An 18026-nucleotide genomic window follows, 5' to 3' on the forward strand; every position below is an offset into this window, starting at 1 on the left:
GGCTCAGGCTCCATCCTAGGCCAAGGCCCAGGCATCGGGACACAACCCACAGGTCGAGTTGAAGCATCAGACCTGGGATCTGTCTCTGGAGTAGACCGAGACCCAGGCATTGGGGCCTGACCTCCGGGGTGCATTGCGGCTTCAGGCTTTGGTCCGGGCCAAGGCCCGAGCATCAGGACACAGCCTCTGGATTGGGTCATGGTGATGAGTCGGTCTGGGCCTAGGCCTTGGCATCGGGTCCTGGCTTCCAAATCGGGTCATGCCTTTGGGCCAAGGTCCCATTCAGGACCCAGCCTCCATGTTGGCTCACTTCGTCAGCCTGAATCTGGTCCGAATTCCCAGCGTTGGGACCTGGCCTCCAGGCTGCAACATTGGGCCTGGGTCCAGGCTAAAACCCTGGCTGAGGCATCAGCCTTGAGTAGGCTGAGGCCGCAGCGATCTACCATGGCCTTGGACTATGCAAGTCCAAGGCTTTGGTTTAATCCTTACAGGTGGATCCGCACTGGACTGGGTAAGTGGGGGCCAGGGTGGGGATCCAGGCCCAACTTTCCTCCAGAAGGGTGGGAGGGAGGTTTCACTTTCCTTTTTTGGGGGTGTTTTTTATTGCTTGATTTGTTTTAGTTGATGAGTAAAATGAATAAAACAATCCATGAACTGAAATTTGAGGGGAAAAAAATCCCTCCTGAAAATGAATTGAATAACGAAAATTATTTTTTTCCCCTGCACAACCCTAATTCACACTACTCCCCTCAGCCTTAGCCAGCTGTGTCTACATGTGACTATGGCATTGACTGTCCAGTGTGGAGATGACCTTCCTACTAAATCTCATTTGATTTGAGAGCTAACACAGGCAGCAGATGCTTAAAACCCACATTCCCTGATGCTCCTAATTACTATTTTAGACGATGTCTCCTACCCTGGGACACTGCAGTGGAACAACACCCCATTTCCTCTATGGTGGGTTGCCACTTTGGATGGATGGTTGAAGACTGCTGGCCTGCCACTTGGCTGCGGGAAAGAGCTATGGGATCAGCTTAGGGAACATTTTTCATCTTTTCGAACCCTTTCCTCTGGCTTTTACTTGAGTGGTAGAAGGGGTTATGCTGGCGCTAGTTCTGCTGATGCCTGATGCCTGTAATAGTGGATGCTGCTTCTTCAGATGATAGTTCATTCACGGCACAGTGACTGACCACAGCTTTTTGACAAGTAAGCAAAGTATCTGCGGTAAGAAATACAAAGCAGTCACCAGTGGTACCCGACCCCCTGAGGAAGGAGGTTTCCTCCGAAACACGTCGTGTCGGTAATAAAGTCGGATTCGACCACTTTATCATCTTCATCTTCAGCTTTCTACAACTTCATGCCGGATATCAAAGCTGCAAGTTGCAAGTTAAGTACAACTCTCCAGCACAGTTAGAGACCTTAAGTGCGTCGGGACAGCTCTCCTCACAGCGTCCCACAATAATCAGCCCACTGAGACCTATGATTATATGATTATAATATTACGAGAAGCTTGCATCATTATAAGCTCTCATTAAACCCTGACACAGGGTATACAATATATGAGGTCTCGGTGAGCTTCCCACCCTAATTCTCTTCAGGAATTGTTTATTAATTGTCTTCAGATGATCCTGCATACAAGTGTTTGTGAAATGCCCCATTTGCTTCCCTCAACTGATATCCTTTCTGCAGTGTATTCACTAATTAAAGCATGGCTTCTACCTCATTCTAACATACTATCAGATCAGGAATTTCTTCTGTGATCTCTACTCTACATTCCTGAAGGCTGATAATGATGCTGGAGTTGAGGTAGAAGGTGGATCTTGAGATAAAATTCCAGGGGCATAGCTCATACACTCTGCATGCACTGTCTGCTCTTCCTAAGGGTTGATCTCAACATCATCAGTATCATCTGTCTCCCTGTCACTGAACTGGAGAATAAGACGCTACTGACTAAACATTCCAAATTCTCTTTGCTACTAGCTATTCAGTGTCTTCTAATTTAGGAAATCCTAAGCCTAGATTCTTTTTATGAATCAATTGATGCAAATACTGCCTTCACTGCCAAGAAGCAAGAATCAAAAAGGAGCGCACTGCAGGTTCTTGGTATTGCATTTTTGCTAACCCTTTCCTATAATGCCACTCTTTCATCTATTCCTTCTCCTCCAAAACAAATAGGAGAGGAAAAGGCAGTGGTGGCACATGCTCTCCAAATTTCAATTTCTTCTATATTGAGCTGCCTTCCTCTCCTGCCATTCTAGACCTAAGAAAAAGTCCTTAAATTTAGCTGCTAGACAGCCCTTTTCATTGCTGCCTCTGACAAAGCTACCAACCCTGCCAAGATCTCTCTTCACTCTTTTTTCTGACATGATAGAATTTTCTGAAGTGCACTGCCTACTAGAGGTTTAGACATTACAAATTAATTTATTGATACTGTAACTATATCCCCACTCACAGTACCGCTCACTATATTGAGAACTGTGTCATACACACAGACAGACACATAAACAATGCATATATGCTGTGCTGTGTGCAATAGTGCTGAGTGACTCCACACACAAAAAACTATTAAACATTAACAGACTAAAAATAATTGCAGCCTGGTAAGACTTCTTTTCAGTCTCTGAGTGTGTTGTGCTCACCTCACAGTCCAGAGACAAAAAAAAATCTCTGACATGGCCACAATTGCAATATCCACACTGTCTCCTATCCTAACCATTCCCCAATAAAGAGAAAATCAAAATCAACAATAATGCACTGTCTCTCTTCCTGGCATAGTGAATGAGACCATTGCAATATAAAGAAGATAAGAAGCAGCCATTACTAGTGCCAAATCCAAGCTCTCAGAGAACTTATCCTACATGTCCTTCTCTATGAACAGCTAAAGAGGAAATTTAGACTGTTTCTTGCACATGCTCAGAATTTACAGTGGGAGGATGTCAACGATACTTGATCCAGATAGCAGCTATAGGCTAGTTAAAAAGATACTGCACCATTATTTGTTCTCTGGCTAGCCTCCTTGTCAACTTGTCCTGCCTTGGCTCTGACAAGGCAATGAGATCACTCAGGCAAGAGCTGATTACTATAATTAACAGTTGTTGTTGTTTTTTTCTCAGCAGCACACAACCATAGACTTCAAAGGGCCATTGAATAGAATGGAAAACATTTATTTTATTTTATTTATTTATTAACTTTTATTTACCGACATTCGTGAAGCACATCATGCCGGTTTACAGAGAACTCAGGCGGGAAATACAATGAAACAAAATAACAATATAACAATATAACAATATAACATTAATAACAGAACCAAAAATCAGAATACAAAAACATAAACAAATGTGACAAAGAATATTCATTTCATTCATGGGACCCCCTCCATTTGTTTCAGGGATATCAACACTCCTCAATATTGTGACCTGGTCTAAAACCAGATTGAAAATTTGCTAGACCCCCACTGTTTTCCAGAGATCCAAGTAACTACCAGTTTCTCAAAGATCTTACACATAAATAACAAGTGGACAATAGGCCAATTATTCTCACAGCAAGACAAATAATGTTGAGATTTCTTAAATAATGGGTTATCCTGGGGAAACTAATTACAGAAACTAAGAATTCCCTGAACCATACTCTCATCAGGATCTTCTGACTCAAATTGACTACTACCTAATTTATTATTTAGAACACCCACCTTATTCTGAAAAAAGGTTTACAAAGTCTACACATGAAGGCATTCTGTCCCAGAAGCTTATCCAGTACATCAAAGAGTTCTCTAGCAGCATATCAATTGATTTTATGCAGTAGGAAAAAAACTCCTTTTTCCTTGATACTACTAACCTTCTATAGGTATTAGCAGACTTCCTCCAATCTATAAATGATTCATCAGATCTTACTCTCCTCCACATTCTTTCCATGCCTCTAATTATGCTATGCTCCTTATGCAGACCATTATCAAATTTAATAGTTGAGAATTACAATCTATTTATTGGGCTCTATCTTATCCAACACAACAGTAGCCCATTATTTCAATTAGTTAATTGATCTTCCAAACTCTCCTCCACCCTAACACATATTCCTCAAATGACAGCTAAACACTGTCTCATCCATTTTCTCCTGTCCCCAATACCTCTTTTTCCTATCTTTAACCCCTCCACCCTTTTGAATAAGGGACTAAATCCATATCTTCGCAATTCAACTTATGTAAATAAAGAAGTTGTTCTGACCCAAGGACAAAATCTAAAACATGACTGGCCTCATAAGTGGAATAAACCACAACTTGAGTAAGACCAAAACAATATAACCATTTCTTAAAATTCTGCACTTTTGTACAACTAACCTCTTCAAAATTAATATTAAAATCCTCCACAATTAGCAAAGGAAGAAATTGTAAACTAACTTAACTATAAACTCATGGAATTCTGTCATTGCAGATGGCTTTAAAGAGGGAGGGCAATAAATTACCAATATGCCAATAGATAAATTTACTCTCACAAGAGGAACTATCAATTAGACACTCCCACACATAATGATTGTATCATTGTCCAAACATCTCTGAACATTCACCCTATTTTACTCCCACCCATCTTCTCTCCCTATCAAAATGCAAAAAGGAATATCCCATAAGGCACATTTGAATAATAGACATCTCACTTGTTTCTGACAACTATGTTTCAGATAAAAACTAAAGATCCAGATTCTGTTGCTGTTACGATTCGGCTCGCGGGCCCCAACTGTAAGCAACCTCTCACCTCTCGTGGCCTGGAGTCCCCCAATACCACTGCTCCCCATGGCCCAGATGCCACCGCAGAGGCCAGCTTCTTCTCATGGTGTGGAGCTGCCAACATGATTCCCCTCCCGCGGCCCAAGCACCACTGCTGTCTTCTCTCCACGGGAGGTGGAGCCACCACCAACCTTGTCTTCTCTCACAGCCGGGAGGCCGCTGACATCCTCGCTTCCGCAACGTGGAGATCCCCCGCCGATGTTGTCTTCCCTGCAGCAGGGAGCCGCCAGTGTTCCTGCCTTGTCCTGTGGCAGGGCTGCTGCTGCAAGCCTTCCCTGCGTGACTTAGGTGCCGCCGCCACCACTATTCCTGCTCTGCCCCAGCCCTGGCTTCTCCTTAGGTGCTCGGCCACGCCTCTCTACTGCATATAAAGGGCCTGCGGCAGGAAAAGCCCTGTGGCCCTGTTTGATGATGATTCTCTGCATCTCATCTTCAGCTCTTCTGCAGATCCCCGTCACCTTTGCAAGGAGCTTGCATACTCCTGGCTTCTTCATCTCATCTCTTTGTCCAGGAGGCTCTGAGGTCCTTCTTCACTTCTTCCTCTGTTCTTTGTGGTAGCTCACTTGTCTTTGTCTTGTGTTCCTGGTCCTTTGACAAATCCTGCTTCCTCGTCTGTCCCATGTCCTGATGGTCTAGTCTTCTTCGGTTCCTGTCTTCGGATGTTCCAGTCTTCTTCGGTTCCTGCTTTTGGATGTTCCAGTCTTCCTCAGTTCTTATCTTCGGATGTTCTAGTCTTCTTCGGTCCCTGTCTTTGGATGTTCCTGATCCTCTAGTTCCTGGTTCCGGGTTTCCCAGCCTTGTCTCCTCCTCCCAGATTTCACCTCCAGATGAGCATCCTGAGTTAAGCCTGAATCCATGTTTGAAGCTGAGCCTGAGTCCTGTTCCCAGTCATTGGAACCCTGTTCCGGCCTGGATCCTTTCACGTGCTACCTGAATTTCCTTATTCTTCCTGAGCTTCAGTCCTGTGTTGTCCTGCTCTCTGCGTGGTCCATGAGCAGCCTCTTTGGGTTGTGTAGGGTGCGCAATGGAACAGCATGGTCCTCAACCAGCCCACAGGGGGCTGTGTAGGGTGCGCTGAGAGACGTGCCTGCCCAAGACTCCAAATGCCTTGACTCACCCAGGTCTCCTAGTGTCTATGTCTTGTCCAAGTACCTTATCTCATCCAAGTCACCAAGTGCCTACATCTCATCCAAGACTCGAAGTGCCTACATTTCATCTCTGTCCTCGACCTTAGTCCGTCCTGTCGTACCTGACATTCCTAGGCAATAGGTCTGAAAGGGCTATCCCAGAGACCAGCATTGCGTTGCTAGGTCTCTTTTGGTGCATTCAGGTTCAGCAAAGATCAGAGTGCTCTGAGTCTTCAGCCTGTCTGCCTGTGCTTGGACACATCTCGCCTGCCACAGCACATGCCCTGGGTTCTCCTCTGGGGTTGTACTGTGATCCAAGCGCACACACTCTCCCGAACAAGTGACCGCTCCCTCCTGCTCACAACAGTTGCTAGACAAAATTATGCAAATAGATTTTTGACCCACTGATCTTACATTCCATAAACAGCATATAAATTAAACTTCTAACTGTGACCTCCTTCCCCAATTTAAACCTTGTACAAGGTTTGCCACTCTTGAACTCTGACCATTTCCTTCCTTCCAAACCCGCTGACAGCTGCCGCTCCTTTTACCACGGGTCCTAATTTGCATAGGCCACCCTCCTGAATCGCGCCCCCAGGAGAGTGTCCTGTGCACGCCGGGAGAGCGGGCGCTCGCTGGCTCTCCCGCGTGTTTTTCTGTATCAGCCTGATAGTAAGCTAGGTGTTACGCCCGTCAGTCACAGACGGCTGCGACCACTAATGCTCACCTCTCTCTTCTCTGCCTTCTCATTTCCTGGAAGAGTGGCGGCCTCTGCCCACCACTGCTGACCACCTTGGCATTCCCTGGATGATGTGGGCGCTGCCGAACACCATCTTGAATCAGGAGTTACCTAGTCGCGTGCGCGCATGGGCCACCTTTGTACACATCATGGCGGGAACCTCGGGGGCATCCCCTCTGGATGACATCATCTACCTGCTGTACTTAAGCTGGCTGGCTCTATGCTTCTATGAGTTAGCAAGAAGTCCCCTCATTGCTGAATTTCGCTCCATTCTTGGACTTCCGGTCCCAGACTCTGCACTTGGTGTGAGATGATCCCTGTACCCGCTCCTCGGGGGCCCTTTCTCGTCTCTGGCTGTCTGCTCCTCGGAGGGACTTCTGCCTTGGACTTCTTCGACCCCGCTCCCCAAGATCTCTTCTGGAACTGTCTAGTGTGAGTACCGTTCTGCTATGAACTTCATCTTTACTCAACCTCTTTGTGGGATCTGCTTTGGTGTACCCCGTGTCTTGGGCCACTACCGCTTCATCCCCCTGTAGGAGTCACTCCAATATACCCTGCACTGCAGGTCCTTACTACATCATTGTTACAGGATTTCCTCAGGGTCCCTGCATCTCAGACTACCATCTCTTCACTGCTACATAGACATCTCTTTGGCGTACCCCGCTCCATGAGCCACTACCGAGGCTACTTGTCTGAGATACATAAGAACATAAGAACATAAGAAAATGCCATACTGGGTCAGACCAAGGGTCCATCAAGCCCAGCATCCTGTTTCCAACAGTAAGCCCAGCATCCTGTTTCCAACAGTAAGCCCAGCATCCTGTTTCCAACAGTGGCCAATCCAGGCCATAAGAACCTGGCAAGTACCCAATAACTAAGTCTATTCCATATAAGCATTGCTAATGGCAGTGGCTATTCTCTAAGTGAACTTAATAGCAGGTAATGGACTTCTCCTCCAAGAACTTATCCAATCCTTTTTTAAACACAGCTATACTAACTGCACTAACCACATTCTCTGGCAACAAATTCCAGAGTTTAGTTGTGCATTGAGTAAAAAAGAACTTTCTCCGATTAGTTTTAAATGTGCCCCATGCTAACTTCATGGAGTGCCCCCTAGTCTTTCTACTATCCGAAAGAGTAAATAACCAATTCACATCTACCCGTTCTAGACCTCTCATGATTTTAAACACCTCTATCATATCCCCCCTCAGTCGTCTCTTCTCCAAGCTGAAAAGTCCTAAACTCTTTAGTCTTTCCTCATAGGGGAGTTGTTCCATTCCCCTTATCATTTTGGTAGCCCTTCTCTGTACCTTCTCCATCGCAATTATATCTTTTTTGAGATGCGGCGACCAGAATTGTACACAGTATTCAAGGTGCGGTCTCACCATGGAGCGATACAGAGGCATTATGACATTTTCCGTTTTATTCACCGTTCCTTTTCTAATAATTCCCAACATTCTGTTTGCTTCTTTGACTGCCGCAGCACACTGCACCGACGATTTCAATGTGTTATCCACTATGACACCTAGATCTCTTTCTTGGGTTGTAGCACCTAATATGGAACTCAACATTATGTAATTATAGCATGGGTTATTTTCCCTATATGCATCACCTTGCACTTATCCACATTAAATTTCATCTGCCATTTGGATGCCCAATTTTCCAGTCTCACAAGGTCTTCCTGCAATTTATCACAATCTGCTTGTGATTTAACTACTCTGAACAATTTTGTGTCATCTGCAAATTTGATTATCTCACTCGTCGTATTTCTTTCCAGATCATTTATAAATATATTGAACAGTAAGGGTCCCAATACAGATCCCTGAGGCACTCCACTGTCCACTCTCTTCCACTGAGAAAATTGCCCATTTAATCTTACTCTCTGTTTCCTGTCTTTTAGCCAGTTTGCAATCCACAAAAGGACATCACCACCTATCCCATGACTTTTTACTTTTCCTAGAAGCCTCTCATGAGGAACTTTGTCAAACGCCTTCTGAAAATCCAAGTATACTACATCTACCGGTTCACCTTTATCCACATGTTTATTAACTCCTTCAAAAAAGTGAAGCAGATTTGTGAGGCAAGACTTGCCCTGGGTAAAGCCATGCTGACTTTGTTCCATTAAACCATGTCTTTCTATATGTTCTGTGATTTTGATGTTTAGAACACTTTCCACTATTTTTCCTGGCACTGAAGTCAGGCTAACCGGTCTGTAGTTTCCCGGATCACCCCTGGAGCCCTTTTTAAATATTGGGGTTACATTTGCTATCCTCCAGTCTTCAGGTACAACTTCACTACAGAGAGACTTCCTGTTGTACCCCGCTCTGCGGGCCACTACCGGATCTTCCCATCAGAGGTATCATCACGGGGGCATCCCCCTCTACTCTGAACTGTACTTCTGCACCTCCTGCTCCGCAGGCTGTGCTTTTCTTCTTTATTAATAAAGACTCTGTTCCGCAGCTGTGTCTGATACCACTGAGACTACGCCTACTGATGGTGAGGCTCACAGGGCTCCTCCCTGTGGGCAGAGACTTCTCTCATCTTGCCCTGGGTTCACATTCTTACAAAATTAAAACAGATTGCTAACTCCATGGAACCGGCTCCAGGTCATCCCTGGCCTGGTCCAATGAATATCAGAGCAACTAAAGGTATTAGAGACTTTGGCTAACTCCATCAATCAGCTAAGCTCTTGACTGGACTCTGTCTCTATGCCTGTCAAGACCGCTTCTGCTTCTCAAGCATTGCCTGTATGGCTCTCTGTGTCCTTACCAGCACCTACTCATTTTACAGGTGATCCCCTGTTATGTAGGGGCTTTCTGAATCAATACTGTATGCACTTTTCACTGCAACCTACCTACTTTCCTGACTTATTTATTTATTTATTTAACATTTTTCTATACCGAATTTCATGACAAGCTTCATATCAGTCCGGTTTACATCAAAACTAGGGGATTAACTGAACATAACCATATAACAGGAAGGCCGAAGTGCAGTTACAAATAACAGGGAGAATGAACTTGGGGGCTAGGGTAGCCAGGAAAAAAGGACAGAAAAACTGGAGGATGAGAACGTATGTCTAGGGATGTGAATCGTGTCCTCGATCGTCTTAACGATCGATTTCGGCTGGGAGGGGGAGGGAATCGTATTGTTGCCGTTTGGGGGGGTAAAATATCGTGAAAAATCGTTAAAAATCGTGAAAAATCGAAAAATCGAAAAACCGGCACATTAAAACCCCCTAAAACCCACCCCCGACCCTTTAAATTAAATCCCCCACCCTCCCGAACCCCCCCCAAATAACTTAAATAACCTGCGGGTCCAGCGGCGGTCCGGAACGGCAGCGGTCCGGAACGGGCTCCTGCTCTGAATCTTGTCGTCTTCAGCCGGCGCCATTTTCCAAAATGGCGCCGAAAAATGGCGGCGGCCATAGACGAAAAAGATTGGACGGCAGGAGGTCCTTCTGGACCCCCGCTGGACTTTTGGCAAGTCTCGTGGGGGTCAGGAGGCCCCCCACAAGCTGGCCAAAAGTTCCTGGAGGTCCAGCGGGGGTCAGGGAGCGATTTCCCGCCGCGAATCGTTTTCGTACGGAAAATGGCGCCGGCAGGAGATCGACTGCAGGAGGTCGTTCAGCGAGGCGCCGGAACCCTCGCTGAACGACCTCCTGCAGTCGATCTCCTGCCGGCGCCATTTTCCGTACGAAAATGATTCGCGGCGGGAAATCGCTCCCTGACCCCCGCTGGACCTCCAGGAACTTTTGGCCAGCTTGTGGGGGGCCTCCTGACCCCCACGAGACTTGCCAAAAGTCCAGCGGGGGTACGGAAGGACCTCCTGCCGTCCAATCTTTTTCGTCTATGGCCGCCGCCATTTTTCGGCGCCATTTTGGAAAATGGCGCCGGCTGAAGACGACAAGATTCAGAGCAGGAGCCCGTTCCGGACCGCTGCCGTTCCGGACCGCCGCTGGACCCGCAGGTTATTTAAGTTATTTGGGGGGGGTTCGGGAGGGTGGGGGATTTAATTTAAAGGGTCGGGGGTGGGTTTTAGGGGGTTTTAGTGTGCCGGCTCACGATTCTAACGATTTATAACGATAAATCGTTAGAATCTGTATTGTATTGTGTTCCATAACGGTTTAAGACGATATTAAAATTATCGGACGATAATTTTAATCGTCCTAAAACGATTCACATCCCTAATGTCTATACAGTGGTTGGGTCGGTCATTTAGTCCATTGGGCTGAATGAAAATACTGTTGCAATGTTAGGCTTAAGGGAAGGCTTGGTGTCCAAAACCACGTACATCCTGTCCCTTCTGGACAGGAAAGCTTTAGCCTGGGCATCACCACTTTGGGAGCGAATGGATCCAATTCTCAATGATTTGACAGGGTTTCTTGCTTTGTTTCGTTCTGCATTTGATGACCCCGCTCGCAAGACTGTCACTGGATCTGCACTCCTGTATCTACAACAAGGTATCAGACCGTTGACTCAGTATGTGATTGAGTTTAAAACTCTATCCTCTGAACTACATTGGGACCTGGATTGCCTATGTGCTATATTCCTGGAAGGACTCACTTCATGCATCAAAGACGAGTTAGCTGCACGTGAGCTCCCTGAGACCTTGGACTTTCTCATCGACCTCGCTGGTCAAATAGACCATCGCCTGTGTGAGCAAACACAGACTAAGGGGCCTATGAAGATGTCCTCGGGAGTTTCCTACTCTCATTCAACACCGATCACATAGATTACCCCTACATTCAGTATCGAGGAGGAAGAACCCATGCAAATGGGCCACAGTCATCTGTTTGCTAAAGAGAGACACCACCGGCAAAGATCTGGCCTCTGCATCTACTGCGGTCAGTCAAGACACACAGTACCCTCTTGTCCTATCTGCCCAGGAAACTCTCAGACCTAGGATACGCCGGAGGTCTCCTCCTAGATGTTACCTCTCCATCTCTTCCATTAAGCCTCCCAGTCTCCATCAACTCGGATACCCTTGAATTCCACACATTAGTCCTGGTGGACTCTGGTGCCGGCAGGAACTTTATACTCAGACAACTCATGGAGCACCTACGAATTTCCACCTTTCGAACACCTATACCTCTGCTACTCTCTTCAATTCATGGTCATTTATTACATAAGAAAATAAGAAACATAAGAAAATGCCATACTGGGTCAGACCAAGGGTCCATCAAGCCCAGCATCCTGTTTCCAACAGTGGCCAATCCAGGCCATAAGAACCTGGCAAGTACCCAAAAACTAAATCTATTCCATGTAACCATTGCTAATGGCAGTGGCTATTCTCTAAGTGAACTTAATAGCAGGTAATGGACTTCTCCTCCAAGAACTTATCCAATCCTTTTTTAAACACAGCTATACTAACTGCACGAACCACATTCTCTGGCAACAAATTCCAGAGTTTAATTGTGCGTTGAGTAAAAAAGAACTTTCTCCGATTAGTTTTAAATGTGCCCCATGCTAACTTCATGGAGTGTCCCCTAGTCTTTCTACTATCCGAAAGAGTAAATAACCGATTCACATCTACCCGTTCTAGACCTCTCATGATTTTAAACACCTCTATCATATCCCCCCTCAGTCGTCTCTTCTCCAAGCTGAAAAGTCCTAACCTCTTTAGTCTTTCCTCATAGGGGAGTTGTTCCATTCCCCTTATCATTTTGGTAGCCCTTCTCTGTACCTTCTCCATCATGGCATTCCACTCAACCTATCCGCCTCAGCACTGGATCTCTGCACACAGAGACCATTTCCTTCTTGGTCCTCGATAAGGCAATACACCCTTTGGTGCTTGGACTGCCATGGTTACAATTGCACACACCTCAATTCGATTGGAGCAACCTGGAATTGTCTCATTGGGGCAATTCCTACCATGGAAAGTGTCTAAAGGTTGTGACTCCCATGCCTTGCCTAGCTACTACCACTTCTCTTCCTGGCTTACCTCTGCAGTACTCCTCTTATTGAGACATGTTCTCTAAGAAAGCGGCGGATACCTTACCACCTCATCAACCTTTTGACTGTGCCATAAACCTGCTACCTAACTCCGAAACCCCCAGAGGAAGGGTGTACCCACTTTCTCTGATGGAGACTAAGGCAATGAGCGATTACATTCAAGAGAACTTGGCGAAGGGCTTTAAATGGCCTTCTAAATCTCCGGCTGGTGCCGGGTTCTTTTTTTGTGGGAAGAAGGCTAAAAGGTTTTATGATGCTCATCATCGAGCAGCTTCGCAGTTGCAACCTGGAGACAAGGTGTGGCTCAGCACTTGCTACATCCGCTTAAAATTGTCTTCTGCTCGATTTGCACCCAGATACATTGGACCATTTCCAGTACTTCATTGACTGGGTCCAGTCACTTACAGCCTTGAGCTACCATCTTCACTTAGAATCCACAACACCTTCCACATCTCCTTGTTAAAGCCACTCATTCTCTCAGAATTCTTGAAAAAGACACCTGAACCTCAATCTCTTTCAGCAGAAGAGGACTTCACTTATCGGGTTGAGGATATACTGGATGTAAGAAAACATGGAAGGCGCTGGGAGTTCTCAGTTTATGGGAAGGAAATGGTCCCGAGGAGAATAGTTGGGAACCTGCAAACAACATCCTCGACAAAGAGTTGATCAGGCAATTCCACATTTCTCATCCTAGGAAACCAAAATCCCCTGGGAGGGGCACTAAGAAGGGGAGTACTGTTACACTCATCAGTCTCAGATGGCTGCAACCACTAATGCTCACCTCTCTCTTCTCTGCCTTCTCATTTCCTGGAAGAGTGGCAGTCTCTGCCCACCACCGCCGACCACCTTGGCATTCCCGGGACAGCGTGGGCGCTGCCAACTGCCATCTTGATTCAAGAGTTACCTAGTCACTCGCGCGCATGAGCCCCCTTTGTACACGTCAAGGTGGGAACCTCTGGGGCGTCCCCTCTGGATGATATCATCTACCTGCTGTACTTAAGTTGGCTGGCTCTACACTTCTACAAGTTAGCAAGGAGTTCCTCATTGCTGAATTCCACTCCATTTTTGGACTTCTGGTTCCAGACTCTGCACTTGGCATGAGACACTTCAGGTACCCACTTCTTGGGGGCCCTTTCTCATCTCCAGCTATCCGCTCTTCAGAGTGCCTTCTGCCTTGGACTTCTTCGATCCAGCTCCCCTGGATCTCTTCTGGAACTGTCTACTGTGAGTACTGTTCTGCTATGAACTTCATCTTTACCCAACCTCCTTGTGGGATCTGCTTCAGTGTACTCCATGTCTCGGGCCACTACCGCTTCATCCCCTGTAGGAGTCACTCCGGTATACCCTGAGCTGCAGGTCCTTACTACAACATCATCACAGGATTTCCTTGGGGTTCTGTACCGCAGACTACCATCTCCTCACTGCCACATAGACATCTCTTCAGTGTACCCCTCTCTGTGGGCCACTACCGGATAGAGATGAGCTTCGTTTTTTTCTACCGGGTCGTTTTTTGAGTCGGAAGCTTCAGGGTAAAGTTCGTTTTTCCTCGGTTAGGTTTTTGGAAAAACAAACAAAAACTAAATGGGAAAAATCGAAACGGGCCCAAAACATGTTGCGGGAAAATGATGCTCAAAAAAACCCACCCCAAGCATTAAAATTTACTATAATACATTAAATACAACCCCCTCCCCCACATTCCGATCCATCCCCAAGACTTACTAACATCCCTGGTGCCAGCGGGGTCCCACAAATGATTTCTCCCTCTGTGCCATCGGGCTTTTGGGAATGCCTTGCATCAAAATGTCGCCAATAGCCTTTGACCTACTATGTCACAGGGGCTACTGGTGCCATTGGTCAGCCCCTGTCTCATGGTAGGAGCAATGGATGGCCAGCGCCATCTTGTGCTCCTACCATGTGACAGGGGCTGACCAATGGCACTGGTAGCCCCTGTGACATAGTGAGGGCAAAGGCTATTGGCGCCATTTTGATTACTGGCAGCCGACGGCAAGATCACTCCCAGACCCCCACTGGACCACCAGGGACTTTTGGCAAGTCTTGTGGGGGACAGAATTAAACTGTGAAATTTGTGGCCAGGGAGGAGGTGGTAAAAGCAGTTAAAGTATTTAGGTTTAGAAAGGGTTTTGACAAGATCCTGTAGGAAAATCCGATAACCTAATATTAGCCATACAGATTTATGAAAGAACTCTGCTTATCCCTGGTTATGAACAAAAAGGATTGGATCTATTCTTTGAGTTCCATTTGTGTACTTGTAACCTCTATTGACCACTGACAGAGACAGGTTGCTGGGCTTGATGGACCTTGCTCTGACCTACTATGCCATTTCTGTTATGCTCAGGCTTGTGAACCCTTGGACCAATGGGAGGATGGTGTACCTTAGGAAATGGATCCGTAGGTTCTCCCATCGGGTGGCGAGACAGAACAGAAGAAGTGACCAGCTGACCCTTGGCACTGGAGACTGAGGTGACTGTGGAGGCAGACGAAGAGTCGTGATGTCGAGGAGAGGAACTGAGTCTTCTCCACTGGAAGCCCGCGGTCCCCCCAGGAGGAGCCCGTAGGGACCTGGGCCACTGGGTCTTAGGTGGACCTTTGAGAGGTCAAGGAGTCAAGAGTTCGGAGCAAGGGCTAACTGGAGCTTCACCCCTGGAAGCCTGCAGTCCCCCCGGGAGGAGCCTGTAGGGACCCGGGCCGCTGGGACTTAGGTGGGCCTTGGAGACGGTGGTCCAGAAGAAGTCCAAGGTCAAGTGCCAGAGGGTCATTGCTTACCAGTCCGAGGTCACACGCCAAGGGATCGCCGCTTGCCAGTCCGAAGTCACACACCAGGAATCACCGCTTGCCAGTCCGAAGTCACACACCAGGAATCACCGTTAGCCAATCCAAAGCCAGGAACCAGGAACACCAAGACAAGACAGGAGCCAAGAACAAGGATCCAAAGCGCAAGAAGACTCACCGAAGCAAGCACTACAAGAGACGTTGCCAAGTCAAGGAATGAGCAGAGAAAGCCTCCTTTTATAATTCCTCTACTCTGGCTCATAGGGAACAGCTGTAGATAGTTAAAGGGATCAGGTCCCTTTAATTCTAATGAGGAGGCGCGGCCTCGCGCCTAAAGATGGTGGCAGCCATCTTGGATTTCCTCTGCGGAGAAAAGACTGTCGGATGCCGCGAGGGAGGAGTGGGGACAACTCCCCACCCAGCAGCCAGCCCGGGAATCCGTGCCGGAGCGACGGGCACCGACTCCGGGGTTTTCCTAGGAGCTGCCGCGGCGGGTTGCCGCAGTGGGCAAGGTAGGGGGCCGTGGTCATGGCATTCCATGGCCGCGGAACACAACAATTTCTTATATCTCCTAGGTTTCTTCGATATACTAAGTGAGTGTAGTTGGTTTTTATATTATTTGCTTAACATTGTGCATGATGTGATATAAAATATAACATCAGGTAGGCCTTTAAAGTTTGGGAAAAATGTTAATTTTTAAATATAGAAATATACAACATAGTGGATGACAACAGATAAAAGACCAATTGACCCATCCAGTCTACCCAGTTAGGAAAGGACCCAAGCAGTAAATACAGAAAAACACACAAATGTATATAAATTGTTAGAAATTTGTTTGAAGGTTTGGTATGTCCAAACTACCTAATTAGAGATGTACAGTTGTTTGGAATTTGGAAAATCCGGGTTTCTTTGATTTATTTTCATCACTTAAGTTAGAAAGCTTGCTCAGCTTACTATTCTGGTTGCTGTAACTGTAGTTCTTTTTTATTGATTGTAGTGTTAGAAGGCAAGAGACTATCTGGGGGTGATCAGAAATGTCTGCAGTAGATGCCTGAAGCAAGATAAAGCCAAGATTTTAAAATTAATGCTATTTTTGTCTCCTACTTCATAATAGTATATTCAGAGAGGAGGGGGAGGGATGCAAGGCAGACATGAATTCTGCCTCATATTATAGAACTCCAAAGTTGAAAAGCATACTGCCAAAGGTCAGAGGATAACAAAAGAGTGATAAATCAGACCTATTTCCCAGTATTTTGAGAGGCTAAATGCCTGTTGTTGAACAACTCTCGGCAACTTTAAAATGTTGTGATTATAACATCTGGTGTTAAAATACAGCCATTACGCATATGTGAATATCTGGGGATCCACATGTCTCCAATGGACGGAATCATTTTTTTTCTGTGCTGTAGTAATAATTTACAGATTGCGGCTGTACTCATACAAGGATAGTCACTATATATCATGCTGGCAGGGAATAAATCAATAACATAAACATGTCATCAATAGGAAACATGAATTTCCTGCCAGGTCCCTGGGTTCTGTGACTCCACTGATTCTCTGTTTTATTTCAGAGCTACAATTGCCATTCAAATCTCTTTTAAGAAATTACTTTGATACATGAACTGTCTGCTGAATATATTAGGAATTCCCACCAATTTACCTTGCTTTTTTCCCTCCTCGGATGGAGTCTTTCTCTTGGGTAGGAGTGCAACAGGTACCATGTTAGCTCTGACTATTATTTTACTACCTGCTGTTGAGGTCAAGAAAATATGAGGCAGATTTTGCAGTGCTTTTCACACTGAAATTGATATGCTGATTTATATTCTTATTTGTGTGGCTAAAATACCAGGTTCTGAATAATCAGATTTTTGCACTTAACATTCAAGGTGGACTTTCTGCAGTCCATACTAGCGAGCACCAGTACCCAATAATTTACTCTTATCAACTAGGAACACTGCAATTCACCTACTAAATATATAAAGCAATAATTAATGAGGAGCTGTCTCCTTCAAAGGTCTGAATAACTGTGTTTTATGAAACTTGATTTTCGGCTTAGAGGGCATAGCTGTGCAATTTCCTTGGATGACATGTCTGAGACCTTTCCAATTGCAGTAGGTGGGAGAGGGAAATAAAAGGAGAGGGGCTTCACTGAGGATCAGGACTGGTGGGCTTTCTTTCTTTTCTTTCTTTCATTTTCTTTTTTATATTTTGCTTTTCAGCACTTCAAAGGAGATTATATTCAGGCACTATAGGTATTTCCCTATCCCCAGAGGGCTTACAGTCTAATCAGGTCATTCATCAAAATTTGTTAGGACCCTAATGCATGCGATAAGGCCCTAATGTGTGTGTGTTAAATATCAAACTGCACATTAGTATGCAAATTTAACATTTAGTATGCAAATGGGAGGAGTTTGGGAGGAGTTAATGGAAATGAGGGTCTGCTAGAGTGGAATGAGGTAGAGTAACTCACAGTAAAATTGGATTTAATGTCAGAAATAAATTCACCTTTTTTTTTGCGGTACGGTGAAAAAAAACCCTTTTATCGCGCACCCCTGACAATAATTGCACATCGTGGCTATTACCGCGGCGATAATCACGTGCTATAAAAAGAGGTATTCTATCAGACACACCTACCATGCCCT

This window comes from Rhinatrema bivittatum, chromosome 1 (assembly GCF_901001135.1).
Source record: "Rhinatrema bivittatum chromosome 1, aRhiBiv1.1, whole genome shotgun sequence".
In the NCBI taxonomy this organism is placed as follows: Eukaryota; Metazoa; Chordata; class Amphibia; order Gymnophiona; family Rhinatrematidae; genus Rhinatrema; species Rhinatrema bivittatum.